This window comes from Amphiura filiformis, chromosome 7 (assembly GCF_039555335.1).
Source record: "Amphiura filiformis chromosome 7, Afil_fr2py, whole genome shotgun sequence".
In the NCBI taxonomy this organism is placed as follows: domain Eukaryota; kingdom Metazoa; phylum Echinodermata; class Ophiuroidea; order Amphilepidida; family Amphiuridae; genus Amphiura; species Amphiura filiformis.
The window spans coordinates 47,669,634-47,691,924 of NC_092634.1; the positions used below are offsets into that span (position 1 = coordinate 47,669,634).

The 22,291-nt window shown below is 36.9% G+C and overlaps 1 protein-coding gene across 1 annotated transcript in view; it reads right to left on the reverse strand.

Moving 5' to 3' along the window:
• Positions 1-20,301, reverse strand: part of LOC140157258 (utrophin-like) — a 252,448-nt gene extending 232,147 nt beyond the window's left edge. The window contains exon 1 of the mRNA XM_072180386.1: positions 20,260-20,301. The gene's annotated coding sequence lies outside the window, so the exon portion shown is untranslated. The remainder of the gene's footprint in view (positions 1-20,259) is intronic.
• Between the last annotated feature and the right edge of the window lie 1,990 nt (positions 20,302-22,291).

The window sequence follows — 22,291 nt, forward strand, 5'->3', positions numbered from 1 at the left end:
ATTATTTTTAAAAACTAGATAAAAATATCTAGGACCCGTATTTTTATTTTTTTGAATTTCGACCAACTTTGAGAAATTTGCACCAAAAATGGTCAAAAAATGCAAAATTTTCAAAAAAACCATAAAAAAGCCTGATTTTCGTCCAAATTTCAAATAATTTTGGTGAAGTTGGTCAAAATTAAAAAAAATAAAAATACGGGTCCCAGATATTTTTATCTAGTTTTTAAAAATAATAAAAAAATTTTTTGGCCAAACAATTTTTTTTTGTTACGTTGCAGTAAAAATTTTGGGCCAAAAACCTGTTTTTGGGATTTTCTCCAAAATGAGCATTTTGGCCCAAATTGGACCTCACAAATGAATTTATCAAGTCATTTCCATTCTAAAAATGTATACTTTTATATTCTTTAGACTAATAATTTAGCAGTTATGAGGTCCGAAAGTTTCCATAATTCCAGGGTTCAGACCAACCTTAAGAGCTGGATTATTTACCAGTAGTGCTAATGAAAGTCAGCTAACTAATTGCCTTTTAGCCCAATTGGGTGATTTCAAGCAGAATGCAGCTAAAATGCACCCAAATTTGGGAAACTAATCTCATTCAGTGTAGCATTAAATTTTGGGTTACTTGACAGCTATTTCTGAAACTACATTGCCACGACTTTGTATTGAAAATGTCTGGCAACTGAAAAAAAACCACACATATCTTATTTCTGTTGCCTGGTGGTATTTAATTTTGTCATGAATTAAAAGAATTCCTACCACTCCTGCTATGCTCAAACCTGCTAATAACATGATGCTATCATTTGCCAGAAGACATTGCAAACTGGAAACATGAAGAAATTGGATGATACCTAGCCCGGTGGGTTCAGTTTGTATTTAAAGGTAGGACGTATGACCTTTCCAGGATTTGAAAATGACCCCTATTTCACGGGGAATCGAGGACATTTGCAGCAATTTTACCACCGTAATTTACACAAAATCAAGGAAAATTTGCCCCCAAATACCTCCCCTATTTTTATCATTTTGAGGACGCATTTTCATTTCATCCCCTTATCACCAGGAATCAAGGACATTTTTCCGAAATAAATACCCCTATTTTTACCATTTCAAGGACGCTTTTGAATTTTCCCCTATTTCACGGGAAATGAGGACAATAACGAAAACTGTAGCAGTAAAACGCGGACGAAAGTCCTAGAAATACACCCTATTTTTCATTTCAAGGACAATTTTGCTCCAAAACACCCCTAATTTGGACAATCGCGAACAATTTTGTCCTCGAAAATTCCGCGGACATTTCTTGAAAAGTACCCCTAATTGGAACCATCATGCGTACACATTGTCAGTGAAGACTGAACCCACCGGGGGTACCTACAATCAACGAAAAATGTCTTGAACGCTTTGCGTAAATAACGGAAAACTGTCACCCCTCTCCCCGTGCAATGTTGAGAAATACCAAAGTCTTCAGCGGTTTCTCGATGTGTTCCAACATTGATTGATGGGGAGAGGGAAGGTAAATCATTGTTGTAGATGTCATGCTTGTTCCCAGGCAAAATATACATCATTTCCATGATCATGTGAAATTCTGCACGGAATTTCGACAGAGTGTACCAAGCGTTCCAAGGACTTTTTTCGTAGGTTGTCTCTGCCGAATGCAAAATATTTCATCTAAATCTAAACTCAAAAACGGAATGTCGTATGAGTTTCTCATTACACACGATTTGAGAGTGGATTATATGCTTTGGAATCATAACAAAATTGTTGATAAAGAAATTGGCTTCTTTAGGAAGTGGTCACTGCAATCACCCCTATGCTAAAATACACACATTTCGCAATTATAGCTCTAAACTGCTCTAAAATGTAGTTTTTTTCTCATAATTCAAAAACAGAATGTTGTATGATCTTCATATTTCCAAAGATTTGGAATTAGACCATGTACTTATGAATCAAAATGCAATTGTTGATAAAGAAATTGGTTGGTTCAGGAGTGGACACTGAAACACCCCATACCCTAACATACACGCATTTAATGACATTTTTATGCTATATCTTAAAACCGAGAAATCGTATCACGGCTCTAAGCTGCATGATTCCGAGTTGTTTAATTTATTTTTGAAATTAATATTTAAAGTTCACCTTCATAGCACTTGTCAGATAGGTGAGCGAAGCGTTTACAAAACAGAAAAATGAGTTTTAATTAAATACTAAAACCGCATGTACGTTAAGATTGTAATGAAGTCAATAATAAACTACGACTGTCTTCAGTAGATAGCATTAACTTGTTTTTGACATGATGTAACAACTATCTTCAGCAGATTTGTGCTTCACATTTTTGTGTATTGGGTGTGTGTATAATGTGGTGGTGTGTGCGTGCGAGGTGTTGGGCGTGGGATGTATGTAGGGTAGGGCGGAGGGAGGTGTAGGACTATTATAAGATCACATTTAAATCGGAAAGTATTTCATTTGGGGGCTTTTGGGAAAGAAAGAAAGAAAGAAATAATTAAATTAATTAATCAAACATAGAGAAAGAAAGGAAGAAAGAAAGACAGAAAAAATAAATCAAAAATGTATACTTCATGTATTTATAATAAACAAATATTTTCACCGGGTTCACCGTCGCAAATAATAAATGAAACATAAAGAGTAATACCGCCTGGGAATCGAACCCAGGACCTCATGTTTACAGACCTATGCCTTAACCACTCGGCCACGTGAGCTTCGTGATTAAGCTGCTTGCAATTTGAACCTATAAGCGGTCACTTCAAACTTTTTCCACGTTCATGTTTTTATTTATTTCAAATGTCTTTCGTTCATTCATTCATTCATTCATTCATTCATTCATTCATTCATTCATTCATTCATTTTTCTTTCCTTCTTTCTTTCTTTTTCTTTCTTTCTTTTTCTTTCTTTCTTTCTTTCTTTCTTTCTTTCTTTTTTCTTTATTTTTAATACAAAGAAAGAAAAAAAAAAGCATTGAAAATAATGAATGCATAAATTAGCAATGATTCACGCAAACAAAACACGAATAGTCAAAGGGTGTAAAGTGTAAACCCATAATGGTAATCTGTAATGGTAAACTGCTGCATTGAATAGCGTGCATACTGAGCAGTTTGCCCTGCATTGATAGTAATATATACGTATAGATATTTATTTCAATTCAAAATGGCAAACTGTTAACAAATGTCATAAATGCGATCAATTTGTCATTCCTTTTGTATTCAAACATCCTCAATTGGTATAGCCAAGGTAAAGCGAACGTCACGCTCCATGAGATGCGGCTTAAAAACCATAAAATGTCGATTTTGGACCATTTTGTCATTATGGTAAACTGATCCACTTTGCCATTTTGCACTATGCAGCTTTACACTTTACCCGATACCTGACTACTATAAAAGACCAAAACTGATTACTTCGATTGCCAAATGGCAGCGTGCATGCAACGGCTTAGTCCTTCGACTGGTAATCTTTTGACTATTGATTGATGCCAATGGTTCGAGTCCCCGTTGTGGTCGATTTTTTTTTCTTAAAGTGTATTCAATTGTTGTTTTCTTTTTTCTTTCTTTTTTCTCACCGCAAAAGCGTATTTTATTATAAATAATATTCAGTAATGTGTTGTTTCAAATTGTTATATCACAATCTTTCTGTTTAGTTCGGATAAGCCTATACTCAGCAAACGCATAAGTTTTACAGAAAACATTTACATGTTGGGTTATATTATAAAGGGTACAGAACGTTTTAATAACATTCAAAAACATTTTGGAAAACATACTGCAAAACATTGTAATATTTTTTTAAAACTATATTTGTAGTGTTTTTGAATTATGAGACAAAAACGAGATTTTAGTCATAATTACGAAATGTGTGTAATTTAGCATAGGAGGTGTTTTCAGTGACCATTCCTAAATAATCAAACATCTTTATCAACAATTTTATTGTGATTCAAAGGGATATTATATACTCCCAAATCGTGTGCAATATGAAGCTCATACAACATTTTGTTTTTAAGTTATGGGACAAAAATGACATTTTAGAGCAGTTTAGAGCCATAATTACGAAGCGTGTGTTGTTTAGCATAGGGATGGTTTCAGTGACCACTCCTAAATAAACCAATTTCTTTATTAACAATTTTGTTATGATTTCAAAGCATACAATCCACTCTCAAATCGTGTGCAATATGAAGCTCATAAGACATTCCCTTTTTTAGTTATGACACAAAAACGAAATTTAGATGAAATATTTTGCATTCGGTAGAGACAATCAACGAAAAATGTCTTGGAACGCTTGCGTGTAAATAACGGAAAACTGTCACCCCCTCTCCCGTGCAATGTTGAGAAATACCAAAGTCTTCAGCGGTTTCCGATGTGTTCCAACATTGATTGATGGGGAGAGGGAAGGTAAATCATTGTTGTAGATGTCATGCTTGTTCCCAGGCAAAATATACATCATTTCCATGATCATGTGAAATTCTGCACGGAATTTCGACAGAGTGTACCAAGCGCCCAAGGACTTTTTTTCAGTAGGTTGTCTCTGCGAATGCAAAATATTTCATCTAAATCTCGTTTTTGTCTAAACTCAAAAACGGAATGTCGTATGAGTTTCTCATTACACACGATTTGAGAGTGGATTATATGCTTTGGAATCATAACAAAATTGTTGATAAAGAAATTGGCTTCTTTAGGAAGTGGTCACTGCAATCACCCCTATGCTAAAATACACACATTTCGCAATTATAGCTCTAAACTGCTCTAAAATGTAGTTTTTGTCCCATAACTCAAAAACAGAATGTTGTATGATCTTCATATTTCACAGGATTTGGAATTAGACCATGTACTTATGAATCAAAATGCAATTGTTGATAAAGAAATTGGTTGGTTCAGGGAGTGGACACTGAAACACCCCATACCCTAACATACACGCATTTAATGACATTTTTATGCTATATCTTAAAACCGAGAAATCGTATCACGGCTCTAAGCTGCATGATTCCGAGTTGTTTAATTTATTTTTGAAATTAATATTTAAAGTTCACCTTCATAGCACTTGTCAGATAGGTGAACAGCGTTATAAAACAGAAAAATGAGGTTTAATTAAATACTAAAACCGCATGTACGTTAAGATTGTAATGAAGTCAATAATAAACTACGACTGTCTTCAGTAGATAGCATTAACTTGTTTTTGACATGATGTAACAACTATCTTCAGCAGATTTGTGCTTCACATTTTTGTGTATGGGGTGTGTGTATAATGTGGTGGTGTGTGCGTGCGAGGTGTTGGGCGTGGGATGTATGTAGGGTAGGGCGGAGGGAGTTGTAGGACTATTATAAGATCACATTTAAATCGGAAAGTATTTCATTTGGGGGCTTTTGGGAAAGAAAGAAAGAAAGAAATAATTAAATTAATTAATCAAACATAGAGAAAGAAAGGAAGAAAGAAAGACAGAAAAAATAAATCAAAAATGTATACTTCATGTATTTATAATAAACAAATATTTTCACCGGGTTCACCGTCGCAAATAATAAATGAAACATAAAGAGTAATACCGCCTGGGAATCGAACCCAGGACCTCATGTTTACACGACCTATGCCTTAACCACTCGGCCACGTGAGCTTCGTGATTAAGCTGCTTGCAATTTGAACCTATAAGCGGTCACTTCAAACTTTTTCCACGTTCATGTTTTATTTATTTCAAATGTCTTTCGTTGATTCATTCATTCATTCATTCATTCATTCATTCATTCATTCATTCATTCATTTTTCTTTCCTTCTTTCTTTCTTTTTCTTTCTTTCCTTTTTTTCTTTCTTTCTTTCTTTCTTTCTTTCTTTCTTTCTTTTTAATACAAAGAAAGAAAAAAAAGAAGCATTGAAAATAATGAATGCATAAATTAGCAATGATTCACGCAAACAAAACACGAATAGTCAAAGGGTGTAAAGTGTAAACCCATAATGGTAATCTGTAATGGTAAACTGCTGCATTGAATAGCGTGCATACTGAGCAGTTTGCCCTGCATTGATAGTAATATATACGTATAGATATTTATTTCAATTCAAAATGGCAAACTGTTAACAAATGTCATAAATGCGATCAATTTGTCATTCCTTTTGTATTCAAACATCCTCAATTGGTATAGCCAAGGTAAACGAACGTCACGCTCCATGAGATGCGGCTTAAAAACCATAAAATGTCGATTTTGGACCATTTTGTCATTATGGTAAACTGATCCACTTTGCCATTTTGCACTATGCAGCTTTACACTTTACCCGATACCTGACTACTATAAAAGACCAAAACTGATTACTTGATTGCCAAATGGCAGCGTGGCATAGCAACGGCTTAGTCCTTCGACTGGTAATCTTTTGACTATTGATTGATGCGAATGGTTCGAGTCCCGTGGTGGTCGATTTTTTTCTTAAAGTGTATTCAATTGTTGCTTTTTTTTTTCTCACCGCAAAAGCGTATTTTATTATAAATAATATTCAGAAATGAGTTGTTTCAAATTGTTATATCACAATCTTTCTGATTCGATTCGGATAAGCCTATACTCAGCAAACGCATAAGTTTTACAGAAAACATTTACATGTTGGGTTATATTATAAAGGGTACAGAACGTTTTAATAACATTCAAAAACATTTTGGAAAACATACTGCAAAACATTGTAATATTTTTTTAAAACTATATTTGTAGTGTTTTTGAATTATGAGACAAAAACGAGATTTTAGTCATAATTACGAAATGTGTGTAATTTAGCATAGGAGGTGTTTTCAGTGACCATTCCTAAATAATCAAACATCTTTATCAACAATTTTATTGTGATTCAAAGGGATATTATATACTCCCAAATCGTGTGCAATATGAAGCTCATACAACATTTTGTTTTTAAGTTATGGGACAAAAATGACATTTTAGAGCAGTTTAGAGCCATAATTACAAAACGTTTGTTGTTTAGCATAGGGGATGGTTTCAGTGACCACTCCCTAAATAAACCAATTTCTTTATTAACAATTTTGTTATGATTTCAAAGCATACAATCCACTCTCAAATCGTGTGCAATATGAAGCTCATAAGACATTCCCTTTTTTAGTTATGACACAAAAACGAAATTTAGATGAAATATTTTGCATTCGGTAGAGACAATCAACGAAAAATGTCTTGGAACGCTTGCGTGTAAATAACGGAAAACTGTCACCCCCTCTCCCCGTGCAATGTTGAGAAATACCAAAGTCTTCAGCGGTTTCCCGATGTGTTCCAACATTGATTGATGGGGAGAGGGAAGGTAAATCATTGTTGTAGATGTCATGCTTGTTCCCAGGCAAAATATACGTCATTTCCATGATCATGTGAAATTCTGCACGGAATTTCGACAGAGTGTACCAAGCGTTCCAAGGACTTTTTTCGTAGGTTGTAGATCCTAAATAACATCTCACTTCTTGTTGTAAGTAATTATATTGCTTCATTTTACAACAAGGATGATGATGACTTTGACTGTACATGTAACTCTTGTCTGAATGAAATCATCAGGGGTAGCGCCAGGTTTTGTGAAACTTATGATGAATACATGAATAAAGGGTTCTCAAATGATTCTTTAGTAACCTCTAAATGATAATTTTGTGTGCCAAAAGCTATAAGAATGCGCCTATGAACCCATGGCGCAAGTTAGCTACCCCTGGAAATCATTCTGACTTGTACATTTAGAAAATGAATGCTGCTGAATAGAGATTGATTGATTCTTGGTAAATGTGGAAGTTTGGTTTGACTTATATGATTCCTGGGATATGACTATTCACCGGTGCTATATCAGTGGGGAAGAGGACAGAGGGGGGAGGGGTTCAGGGATCAGGGTCCATATGCCCCCACTCCCAGGGCTGGGCCTTAGGGTGGGCCATGGTTGAGAGATACAAACACATTTAAGTTAGCCCATTTGACATTTTGGAAGGTCTCTATCACTTTGGTGGAAAAAAATATTTTGTCATTTTAATATTAAAAAAAGGGCCCTGATTTTTCTCTACATATTCACCAGAAAGTTTCAATAATAATGATCAGTTTGCCCTACAGTGTAGTTATAGCGCTCCACTGCAGGAAAAGTGTCTGTTGGTTCCTCTCCCCCTTCTGGCCCTCTTCCCATCTTCGCTAACAGGGACCATAACAATTTAAAGAGAAACCTTAGTCCGATCCCGGGAGTGTGATATGAGAAACAGCTTTAGTCAAAGAAAATAGATCTTTTTTTTCAGCTTGAATTTTAGCAAGAAAAAGTATATTACTTCTGGCATTTCTTGGAGTGCAAAATGCCAAAGCCTTTAAGAAAAAATGCTGTAGTTTTTATTGGCACACTTTTGGATCATTACCTCTGCCTTATAACCATTTTGAAGATTATAACACGTCACATACTTCCACACATTAGTTTTGTAACCCATTTTCCCTCCCCATGCATAGTTCTCAGTTGTCGATAATTGGCCCACATGCTTGCATCCTAATTCACTGTATCAATATATTCCACATACATTGTCATGGAAATGCAAGAACGCTATATTGCCTATGACTGCCTTGGGTTACATTTTCCAAACAAGTATTAAGCCATACAAGGAACCAGTTGTATAACCTGAGTAGGGCAGGGGGCATTTACCCCCCCCCCCTGTCTTATGCCATGAACTGGAAACTTTAATACATAGGTTATAACATACATGTAGGTGTCTATATATGAAAAAAGACCGTATTTTCCCCCATCAAACATGACCATACAGGAACAAGGATATGCACAGCCACATTGACCACTACCTCTCACCCATTGACACCCTTATTTGTTGTGCAATCACCCACTGACCCCGAAGTTAAACTAGTTATGAACAGTGTTTAAATAGACTCTCCCCGAATGAATCCCCTTTTTTCTCTCAAATAAATGACCAGAATTTTGTAATTTGTTCCTCAAAATTTTATTCAATTTATACTCATTTTTTTACCAGTGTATTTTGGCACTAGTATTTTGGCCATGGCCCAACATTGTCTAGGTCAACAGCCTAACCAAATGACCCTTATTTTGAAGGGCCTCTCAAGTTCTCACCCAATAACCCCCCTTTTTATCATCAAGTCCGCACACTCCTGTCATTTCAAAAGTCACCCCCCCCCCTGGACAGGAACAAACACAAATGTCCATCCTATACATGTATCTCTTGACATCTGCAGCACAGGCCTATCACAAAAACACATATAGCAGCTTTTCTAAGTGGTTCTGACTCTACCGTTTTCACATTAATAACATTACTAGTTAACTCCACAGTTAGTCTCACCTTAGCTGCCCTACTTTATTTTATTCGATTAGCTTTGTTTGTTTCTACAACAAGAACAAACTTCACATATTTTTTACATCTTTATTATTTTCATATTTTTCGCAGAGCAACTCTTTATTTTCAAAATTGCACAAACAATAAAAAGTGTTGTATTTATTTCTGAATAAAGATTGTGTTTAAAAGTTTATCCCCACACTCTTTCAATTATTTTTTCAACAAGATGCAGACTGTGAAAGGAGTTACTAAATGAGGAAATGTAAAATTGAATAAGTTTAGAAAATTACAATAATATTTATGTACTCCTTCCTATCACGTTAGATGAACAACTCTTCCCGAAAATCTTTTATAAAAGTTCTCTCAAAAGTCTCAGTAAATGTCCTTTTGCTGCCATTTCCTTTGCACCTCCAACCCTTCCTCTCCCAACTCGGCCAAATTTAATGTCCACTTTCCACAAATTCAACTTGGCAAATTTTGCAGTTTTATCTTATCCACTTATTTTGTGACATAAATTTTGCAGGTCCAAGTCAGATATCTGTGAAAACCAGGAACCTTTACAATCATCGAATCATGTAAAAAGGGCAAGTCCATCACAACATCTTAGGACTTCTTCTGATGAAGATGTGTGTCACACATCGAAAATTCAATGTTAGTGAATTTTTGTGCTGAAAGTCAGAACTTTTGGAAATTTTGTGTTGTATGATCTAGGATATGGATTATATCCTAGATCATACAACACAGAATTTACATTTAAACTTGCGAAACTATTTATGGCCACAGTTTTCACTACCGGCATGTTTTTACACACAACACAAACATCAACACTTTCTTCTGAATAACACAAGATCACCAATTGTGTTGGGTAATTCCTGCTCTTTAATCTATGTCAAAACCCAGCACTGCCTTTGGCTTTATTTGGAACCAGAAAATTACAATAGAGAAAGGCATTTCTAATCTCAACTCAGACTGCTTGGTCACTTACTTTACATTTAGGGCACAAAATTGCAAAAAATATCACCCTTCAAAAATAACCCTTAATTTTGAAACCATGTGGGCTTGTTCCAAATTGAAAGGGGAATTAGTGGGTCAAATGGTCACAGAGTATCCTGGGGTAAGGTGTAGATTGTGTTGCAAGCAGTGGGTAATACAAATTGTAATGGTTTATATCCCACTGGTTTATTTTTTTTATATGAAAAAATGCAACATTTGTCCTTGAATTTCAGGGGATAGATAAATGATGAGTTAAGTTGTAGGGAGTTGTTGAGTTATATTTGTAGGAGAGAGTTCTGAAAGTGTAGAGAGACTAAAAACAAAACACAGTATGTGTATGATAACGTCTTTTCTTCTTCTTGTTGTTCTTGAATACTTCTCAACAACAGATAAAGGCTAAGTGAGAAAGTTGGTTACAATTAAAGGTCCGTAACCCGATCGACAGCATCATCCCCCCGAGTTTTTTCATTGTTGATGGGGTTTTGCTATCACATAATAGATACTATTTTTCTCATTACTATCCTGAAATTTGACGCTCCAAGTCGATGTATTTCCGGAGAAATCATGAAACACAGCGGTTTTTACAGGCTACCAGTTTGTGAATACAAAAATTACTTCGGATTTCTGGGTAGGGAATTAATTGCGACTCAACAGTCTCCTCAACATCTACTTTGGTTTCGCGTTATGCACATTCTGTGAAAAAAGCGAACCACACTAACTGCTGAGGAGACGGTGCGACGTATTTAATTATTAAATTCCATGAAGGACATCGTGGCGAAATAGCTCAATTAGTTAGCGATTATGCTGTTACCAGCGAGGTACCCGGTTCAAAACCCGTATCGGAAGCTTTTTTTTTCCTCTCCATTTTTAACCCAAACTTTTTTATATTCCTTTGAAATGTACATATTGCAAGGGGAAATATATTTTGTTTCCTTTTTTTCTGAAACGGTACGAAAAAATATTTTCCGTTCAATACGGGCCGGGCATTGTACAGCATGTTAGCATTCGTCATACGAACAGGAATTGTTATTGTTGCTTGCCTGCCCAGAATGCAATTCATGTATACCAAGGTATTGGATTGCAATTTTGGCTATTTATTCACATTTACGCTGAAAATGCTCTCGTTTTTTTTTCACAAAGCAGCATAAAGGGGGCGATATTTACCTAGCTGGGGGGTTTACACCCCCCAGCTAGGTATTGTAATCGTTCGGGTTCTTCCGCTGCCAACAAACCATTGTAATCTTCCCGTTTTCTTCCGCTGGCAACTAAGTGAAATTGCACATGTTTTTTTAGTTACCCTTTGAGTATGAAACCCTGACTTGATGCTATGTAAGAATTATTTGACTAGTTTAAGTTTGTGTTGCGAACTACAACAAAGTGAAATTGCACATGTTCTTTTGCTCATCTATCAGGGCACAGTTCTTGAACCCCAATATATTTGTATATTCATTGAATAACCTTTGACAATAATGGGTACAAAAAACTCATACCCTGTTCTCAAAATGCAATTATCATCTGTTCGTCATCCAGCCCAGGGAATGTGTGTATGAGAGGATTGATGGCTAATATGATTTTGGAAGGGCTCAGAGGGAATTGAAAGGTTATTAAAAAAAACTTGAATAATAGTGACAGTGATTGGTGTACACTCTAAATTAGAAAGACTTAAAATATTAGTTGAGACTTGTAAATTTTAAGTCTTTAAAGATTTATTTTACGTGGGTTGGATTTAAATTTTACTTTTGGGATCGGAAATGACAATCTATTTTTAAATCTTTCGAAAGACTTAAACATTAAACCAATGGTTGTGATAGCTGGTGACGGTTGGTGATGGCTAGTGATAGCTGGTGACGGTTGGTGATGGTTAGTGATAGCTGGTTATGGTTGGTGATGGCTGGTGATAATTGGTGATAGTTGGTGACGGTTGGTGATGGCTAGTGATAGCTGGTGATGGTTGGTGATGGCTGGTGATAGCTGGTGACGGTTGGTGATGGCTAGTGATAGCTGGTGATGGTTGGTGATGCCTGGTGATAATTGGTGATTGCTTGAACTTTATGAAAGAAGTAGTCCTGACTTGGTATTACTGCCGTGAATAGGCGTATTACTTGATAAGAAGTCACACAGAATTGTATTTAATATCGATATTTAAATCCCCATAAAGATTTATATTATTTTGAAATAAATCCCAGATATGCTTAAAAGTAAATCTTAAAGGACTTGAATATTAAATCCAATGGACTTGCTGTCACTTTATACTTGCTTTTTTGGACACGCATGCGTACAGACCATGTGTGTGAGTGGCCCCCCTGGGGCTCATCATGGTGGTACTTAGGTCATGGGTACATCTTGAGAACTTGGTGTGTGAAGAAACAAACTATAATTATGTTGGCCCAACTATAAATCTGCTTGTTTACATTAATGCTACATAAGTTGCTTTATACATTTAAGGGGCTGTGCAATAATTATGACCCCCGGGGTAAACTTTCTGAACGGCCCACCAAAAATTGCTTACCCCACCCCTCTCGGCCTGCCAAAATCACTTCCCCCACGGCCTGTCAAAAATCTTTGCCCCCCCTCTTTGAACATATTGCCAAATTTTTTGGATCCCAATTTGCAAACTCTTGATATATGGTGCGAGCGGCAAGAAAATTTGCATATTAAAGCATTTCCGTACTGTTTTCCAAAGCCTTTTTGGAACGTTTAATTAAAAAGACGCCCCATGAATGTGTGTGCAAAAATCGCTTGCCCCCCCTTGGCTTACGAAACTTGCTTCCCCAGGGCTCATAATTATTGCACAGCCCCTAATCATTTAAACAAAATTGGTAAACCCCTCTCCAACACCCCCCACCCCCCCCCACACACACCCACACTTTCTAGATTATTGTCTGCACTCTATGTAGCTGGGATAAAAAAGCCGACCATCAACATGATCAATTGAAAATTTTGACATTTCATATATTAAACATAAACTTTTTTTTTTCAAAAAGATCTATATACATCTTTTTAGTGTTTTGAGGTCGAAATCTATATCTTCAATACGAAAGGTCAAAATTTTCATATGATATAATGAACGGCTGTTCATCCCAACTTCATAGTGCATATCGTTAGATTTATAGTTTATACAATTTATTTTGAGGACTGTTAAATTTCAAAAAATCACTTTTTAATAGTTTGCCATAAAGTGTGTATCAAAAAAAAAAAAATCAAAATTATTTGATAGCAGAAGGATATTCCTCGTATTCAAAATGCAATTCGATATGTCTGATGTGCTCTCATGTCCCACAAAAATATGTGAAAACGCCGCTATTCGAGCCCTTAAACATAAATTTACAATGCAATCTGTGAAAAGCAAGGCAAGATCAAAACGGGCAGTTAAATTGTTCGTTAAGTTGACAAGTTGTACTTATAATACAAGATGTGTTTTACCCTCACTTTGGAAAATGCTTAATCATGTTAATAATAGGCTTCATTTAGTAGACCTGTACTTATAATGCACTTTTGGTGCGCTCCTCGCCTTTGTTCCGGCAATGAATAGTTTGTCTTGAGTCTTTGTAGGTGGAAGGGGGGAGGGTCATAAAAATTTTCGACCCAATATAGGGGGGTCGTAAAAAAAGATAGGGGTCATAAATTTTTTTACTGCGGTCACCGACATATTCATGACCCCACCCCTCCCCCCCTTGAAGAAAATGACATCCCCAAACCCTAACCTGCAAAACACAGGGTGGACAGGGTAAGCCAGAATTATACCTGGGTAATAATAATTCTTATTCATGTTTTAGTCGAAGACACCATGTTTATCATCACCGTTCACCATCTTTATTAACCACTGCCCGCTTTACTAAACTGCTCCTGTTTACTCTAGTACTAGCTCCTGCTAGTTTTGAATAAGATAAACACACTATCTGTGGTCATCTTGTGACTCCCTACATTTTGGTCATCAAAAGTATTATACCCCCGTATTTTTCTTTCCGAAAATGTATGACCCCCTTGTATATTTGGGACCCCCCTTCCGGAGAAAATGATAGCCCCGTAAGGGATATATGGGGCTCAAACTCAGTGACAACCAACCTCACAACCAGGGGAACAATTTGCAGGGGTCAGGTCAAAGATCAAACTCAGTGACAACCAACCTCACAACCAGGGGAACATCTTGCAGGGGTCAGGTCAAAGGTCATCTGGGGTCAAATCTTAGAATTGCATTTTCTGGAAAAGGACGGTACAGGACTCAAAACTCGGTGACAACAAACCTCATGACCAGGTCGGATACCTCCACAACACAAACATGCCCCAGCTAGGTTTGTGGTCTATGACCATCATTTGCCTCTAGTTGATATTATTATGTAATTTTAAAGACAACTCCATATCCAAAACCAATAGGGTTACCCCCCCCCCCCCTTTTAATAAGGAACAAAAGTTAGGAGGTTAACCATGTTAACCACCACCCTCAGTCTTCCTCCCTGTGAAAAGTAGGGAGAGCGGGAGTGTTAGCCCTAGGGGCAGGTTCGCCCACCCCTTGTTTCTCAGCACTACGGCTATCGGGGAATTTGGTGATGGCAAAATTATGTGACATAGGTCATTATACACTTCTCATATTAGCTACGCGATATATAGGGACGTGTTCATCGAACTGCAGCCAAAACAAAAAAATTACACCAAAACGTAATTTTTGTTTGCATTAATAATGTTGTATTATCATTGATACATAAATACAGATGGTTTTAATGGAAATTTGTATTGGGAACATACGGGATTTGTCAAAGAATTAATGCAGTTATAAACTCCTTATTCGATTTGTATTTTGCATACCCTGAAGAAAATACAAAAATGTGCTCAAGGGGCATGTTCGCCCTTTTGAGGTTGGGGCATGTTCGCCCTATATCTTCCCCGGGCGGACTTACCCCACACTGGAGGGCGGACCTGCCCCATCAGCGTATTATGCAAAATATTTATAATTATACCATTAAACAAGGTAAAACTACTGAAAAGCATGCTTTTTAAAGTTATGTTGTATCAGTATTACTCATACAACCGTTTATGTCCTAATCCACAATCCCCCGAAGTTGTAAACATGATACGTTTAAGCTCACTTTGGACACCTACATTTTACCCTGACCCGACCACCTGCAACAAATTTAGTGACTCCCCAGAAGAGAATGAATGCCCTGTATACTCTTGCTGAATGTTTGCATTTAATATGTTATTGTTATGCAATGTTTAAACCTTTTTTGTGATTAGGGTGAACTTACCCCACCATATGGGCGAACCTGCCCCAATATGGGGCAAGTTCGCCACTTTGCAAAACTTTTTTGTTTGCTCTATCCTGTTGCTATTGTAAGGCCTAATAGTTCTGGGATTGTGGCCGTATATAGCTAAGACATAGGGCTTTCACATGGGCTAATCAGGTCATCCCTAACCTTAAAATTGACATCGCTAGGCTGGTCAGAAAAATATAGGGCGAACACTCCCCGCTCTCCCCTAAGTGTAAAATGTTAAAATGTTGACAATATATTGAAAAGATCAACTTTGACCAAGTTTTCAACTAGATTTTTTACAAACATTTAGTCATACTTCTAACGAAAGGATTTCGGTTATGTCCCATAAACAGTTTGTTTCTAATATGACACTTGCAAGAAGCAATTTATGGCAATACAGACCCTTGTTTCTAGTTATAGCCCACATCCAAGTATTGTGCACTCACTTGAAAGAATCAATCATAACAAAAACTATGTTGTACTTATATCCCGTCAGGGCCTTGAAATATTAACCTTCATCCCATTGTCCTAACTCTCTCTCTCTCTATCTCTAATTAGCTAACTCCCCACTCAATAACTCTAGATTTACCTGTTGCCTGAATTTCAATGGCAAGACTTTGGAATGTCCTTGTTTCTGAACAAGGAGTCCCATTTGGCCTGCCACTTTGATACATTTTCTAGGTGTCTTGATCTAGCTTCAAGTTCACTGTCCTACTTCCCATAATTGTGATATTAAATGGCACTATGGATAGGACTCTTGATCCAGTTTGCAAGGGCTTTTGCTCCATTTCAAAACAGGTTTCTGGCAGTGGTAGCGCTATAGGGGGCACAAGGGGCATTTGCACCCCCAAATATTTTTCTTGTCCCCCCCCCCCCCACTTTTGAGGCAAAACCCCAAAAATTATGTACATTTCCACTTTTTGCGACAATTGTGCGCAAAATTTGTTGATTTCCCCCCCTAAAATTCTCTTTGCCCCCCCCCAAAAAAAATTTCTGGTGCCGCCATTACAGCATTGAAGGGTCTGTGAGGGTGTTAATTGCCAGGGGTGGGGAGGGGAGTTCTTCCTGGTTGAAGGTGTACGGAGATGTGCCATGGTTTTGGGGTACTTTTTCATCAATTTTGGTATATCGATGGGTGGGTTTTCAGTGGAGACCCTTAAAAGCACCTAATTTGGGCAAATGTTGGTGCCTTTTGTGAAAAATTTATATACTGATGCATGGGTTGCAAAAACAGCAAAAAGTAGGTATAGAGAAAATCCACATCCAAAAGTTTGTGTGGCACATCCCTGTTCAAATATTTTCGAACACCCCCCCCCCCCGGCTAAATAACAATTACAGTCCAACATCACTTATCTGGGGGGGGGGGGGGGCAAATTTTTGCCTGATGGATGGAACCCCATAACCATCTATATGAAAGATAAAATACTACACATTGCACCTGCCACATAATGGATGCCTTCAAGATTTGTTTGCAATATGCTCCTACCGCTTCTTGGACTTGCTAAATTCTCTTAATTTTTCCCGACTCCTTTTGTGTTTGAAAAAGATGGCACAAGAACTGTCCTAGCAAACAAGTTCAAAAGACACTCAAGAGATGTATGTAGTACAGGGTGTCCCAAAAAAAAGAGGCCCCACATTGCGCCCTCTTTTTCTCCTATTTCTGAAACGTTGATCAAATATATTTTGGTATGTAAAGAAACCCTAAATCGTTAGCTTTAATAAACCAAAACAATTCTTTCAATCGGCTCACAATTTTTGAAGATATGCCCTCTTTAAGAAATGTACCCGTTTTTCACTCTGTCCACGGATGAGGTTTGGCTACATCAAAGATTTAAACGAAACACACGGCTATTGACATGGATAGATAATAGCATTAGTCTTGGGAAAGCATTCACTATAAGCGAGGATCACCAGCTAGCTTCAAACATCTTCGCAACCCCATATTACTGCAGCATTCGAAGTATCCGGCGCACAAGGCCTTAAGGATGGTGCATAACGCAATTAATGCAATGAGAACTAGGGCTGAAACCTGTATTCGTCACGGAGGCAACCAGGTAGAGGGCAGAGCAGCACAATAAACTCACTTCAAAAGAACCAAAGACAAACTAAACAGCCCTTTTTAGGGCTACCTTTTATTCCAAAAAGAGAAATGACTTATGTTGTCAATAAAAAAGAAAGCAAGAAACGAGAAAAACACAAGTAATTGCAAGTATAGCAAAAGAAGTCCCATCCCACATCAATTTCGCCCAAATTAATGATACTTAACAAAATCCATAACCCGTAAGCCCACCGGTAAAGCCCATTCCCTTAAATAAAGTTGTTATTTTGTAAAGTTATCATCGAGGAATGTTTTATATTCATGCATGGTATATGCACTTTTCAATCTTTGAAGTAGCCAAACCTCCTCCGTGGACAGAGTGAAAACGGATACATTTCTTTAAAAGGACATATCTTCAAAAGTTATGAGCCGATTGAAATAATTGTTTTGGTTTATTAAAGCTAACGATTGTAGGTTTCTTTACATACCAAAATATATTTGATCAACTTTTCAGAAATAGGAGAAAAAGAGGGCGCAATGTGGGGCCTCTTTTTTTTGGGACATCCTGTACATGATGTAGTAGTACATGCATGTATTTGTATATTTCTTCCAACTATGCATCTACTTGCATATTATCATGACTCACTATCTACTTGATACAATTGACATGGTTGGAATGATTCACAACAGAAATGAAGAGCACAAAGATATCAAAATTGGCTAAATGTTATTATCAGACTCCTACAAAAAATGTACTTTGGGAAGAAAAATTAATCAAATTAGATAAAATGGGCTATTCCACTTAAAAATTCACACTAGCTACTTAGTCTTCCACAGGGGGGCATATGAGTTTTGGATCTAGACAGTTGGGTAACTTCCATTTGAAATGCTCACTCCAGTTGTGAAAACATAAAGGTATAGCCATAATATAGAGGGAGTATGGGTTTCAAAATGATTAACCCTGATCAATTACATTTGAAAAACATATTCCCTCTGTGAAAGATATTTCCAAAATATTCCACAGGGGGAGTGTGGATTTTAAACGCACTAGCCCAATGTATGGCAGGGAGACAGTTGACTTGAAGCTGATTGAGAAGGCTGGGAAGGATTCTATATTAAGGAGGGATGTAGGGAGGACGAAGTGTAGAGTAATCACTGGTATATGAATCAAGTGGGGGTATTTTTTAAGATATGGTCAACTTTTCAATACCCCTGCCCCTTGGAAAATTGGCCTGGTAGGCATATACACCACCCTTTGCTTTTCTGAATATCAGGTGAATTCTCAATGGACTCACCTGTTTGTAGACAGTAGACTATTATCTGAGACAGGTAAAGCATGGTAAGCTTACGCTTGGAATGTACTGGATTTAAGGCTGTGATTATGTGGGTTTAGAAGACATTAGCTGGGGACATTAGTATGGGTTTATCCCTGGGTTAGACCCCTGGGGGTCAGACAACTGGGTGATGACAATTATACAAACAATAGTGTATGGACTTGACTTGAATGTATGGATGCAGTGGTTAAAAAAATAACCTGTTCTACAAGCCCAGTCGACTCACATTTTGTGTTTTGGGCATTTTGTTAGCTGTATGAAATCAATAACATCCATGTCTTGACAAAGATTGATTTTGATGAACCCATTTTGGGGGGGTGGTCATTTGCCTTTTCTGCAAAAAAAGTCAATTGATTTTTTTTTTAAACACAGACAATGGGTAAATTACATATGTATTGTGTACTGTTCTGCAGAAAACTTTAATGGTCTCATCCATTATAAGCATACCATGAATCACTCGATGGGGGCAGTGGCAGCGCCATGGGCGAAAATGCCCCCCCAGTCAGAACTCTTGCCCCCTCCTGTTACCCCCAGTAAATATCCCCTTTTTACGACAATTTTGCACAAAATTTGATGATTCCCCGATATTCACTTTGCACCCTCAATGCCCGCCACCCCCTGAAAAAAACATTTCTGGTGCCGCCACTGATGGGGGGGCAGGCACCAAGACCAGTTGAGGGGACACCACCATTTTTCGGTAATTTAATTTTAACAATCATCATTCAGTGATCAATTCAACCAACACACAATACACAGTGATGGCCGGCAGGGAATTCCTCCCTACACCAATGCTACATGTATAATCATGCAGTGGTCATACACATATAGGCTATATTATTCAATATTTTTCAATAGGAATTAATAATAAATTATTAGTAATAATTTCTTACAACTTATCATAAACAGTCTGTGTTCTTATACACGTTGGCCCTATAATAACAGAGATATAGCATGGAAGTACTCATAGCAGGTATGTGATGATCCGATGATGCAGGAAGAGGAGTTGCCAGGAAAGAGGAGCTAGGAGGATGCGATACAACTGGAATCCAGCAGTGGAGTCAATCTTAATCCCCGTGCTCCATCTTATCTACCTTGGTTGCAAATTGCATTTCAAGCAATTTCATTTAGAACTTTTTTGAACAGCTTGTAAAAGCTCAGTGCATTCGAATGACTGTCATTTTCGTATTTGAAATTCAAAATATTATAAATACTACACACGACTTGCACGTGCAACTTTAGCATGCCAGGTCTTGCTGTCAAAACACAGTCACAGAAAACATCAACACACAAGTCCAAATATCAATTCACGCCCCCTGCTATATGTAAATTTCATAATTATTTTCTAAAATATGGAAAAATGTGGCATAACTAACTTACCCGAAATATCAAAGTAATTTTCCGAAATGCAATAAATCCTACAGGTGGAAATAGTATATATCCATAAGTGAAAGCGTTAGAAATTGATGTGCATTTGTCAATAACAACCGCACACACTGAATATAACTGTGCTACTATTACTAGTCACTCAATGCGTTAGTGTACGGTGCCTTATTCTGAACTCATATATGCCGGATTGCCGGATTTTCAATAATAAATTCACCCACTAGCCTCCCAATCTGTCAGCCGTCACTGTGGAAATAGTGGGATTAGCGCGAGACTTGTTATTGATCTAGCACCCAATAATGGGCGTAAAGTTGTCAGTTTCCCGCGGTATTGTATTTTAGGTCATGCAATTGAAATTCAGTCGACTAAACCAGCCACACGCGCCTTTGTTATGGGTTTGGCAACGAATTTGAGGGTTTTTCATTCAACATAATATTGAATTACCGGATTGTCTTTAAATGGATTCACCCAAGCTAATTAAAAGATTATATCCGAATAATTGTTTTTTTCATTTTCGACTAACTCATTTTATTTCAATATTTCTGATATGGCTTTTCCTCGGGGCCTTTCTCATTTTACTCCCATAACATCTTTGTATATTTGTTTGCTTATTGTTTTGTATGTTACGTTTTATTTGTTTATATTTAAAGTTTGGTTAAATATTTCCCGTGTATATATTCCGAAATATAAACTAGATTGAAATAACTCAAAAACAAAAATTTGGAGAGAAAGAAAGAGAGGAAAACTGAAAAAGGACAAAATCAAGAGACCATTATGTAAGGAAGAACTCAAAAAAGAAAGAAAGAAAAAAAACAACAACGGTAAGACCTCAAGAAAGAAAGAACTCAAGAAAACAACTCAAGAAGAAGAAAGAACTCAAGAATTTTAGAGAGAAAGAGAATGAAAGACAAAATTTTAGAAAAAAAGAAAGAAAGAATTTTAGAAAGAAAGAATTTTTGAAAGAAAGAAAGAAAGAAGAAGGAAAGAAAAAAAGAAAGAAAGAAAGAAAGAAAAAAGAAAGAAAGAAAGAAAGAAAGAAAGAGCGAACGAACGAACGAAAGAGAGAGAGAACAAATGACTCTGAAAGAAAGAAAGAAAGAAAGAAAGAAAGAACGAAAGGAAGAAAGAAAGATAGAAACTTAAGAAAGAAAGAAGGAAGAAAAGACATAAAGAAAGAACTTCAAAGAAAGAACTGAAAGGAATGCTGCGAAGGTTCTAAAGTTGCCCTCTCAGGAGAACCCTTAGAGGTTCTCTAAAGAACCAAAAATGGTTCCACAACCGTCAAAAATGGCCCAAAAATGTGCTACAAAACCGTTTTCGGTTCTTTAGAGAACCTTTAAGGGTTCTCCAAAATTAAAGAATCTTTTTGAGATGTTCAAGAGGGGGGGGGGGTTCTCCTGAGAGGACAAAAAAGGTTCTATTTAGAACCTTTATTTCTCTCTATATATAGCTGAATGGACAGGCTTGCAAATGTTTAATAGACCCCTAACAGTATAAGGGCCAGCCTCCTGAAATTTCCGTGTCGTTGGACAGATGTTTCAAATGGACGAATCATATATCAAAATGTTCAGAACAGTCTATGGAGAATCTTTTCCGAGATGTTGCCAAATTTGTCACCCGCGTGTTCTATTCCGTTTCCATGGCAACGGTCACGCTATTTAAGGATTTTTATTGCTTTTTACCTGAAAATGACATGCATATTGTAACTAGCTTTTTCTTGGAAACTAAATAGAGTAGAAACTTTAATATTTGGTGTGCAGAACACATGTCAAAAGGATATTTAAAATATGCGAACAAAATCATCGATTAATTTATGGGTAAAAATGCCATTTTTTGGTGATTTTTGTTCAGTTTTGACCAAAAAGTGTAATTGTAAAAAGTGTAAAAAAAAAGACATATGCATCTTGGATAGTGTATCAATTTACTAAGATGGAAGTCTGGATCAAAAAAGTCAATCACAACATTTTTCTGTGACCTTATGAATTAATAGGTAGGCCTGAAATGCACGATTTTAGTGATTTTGGTC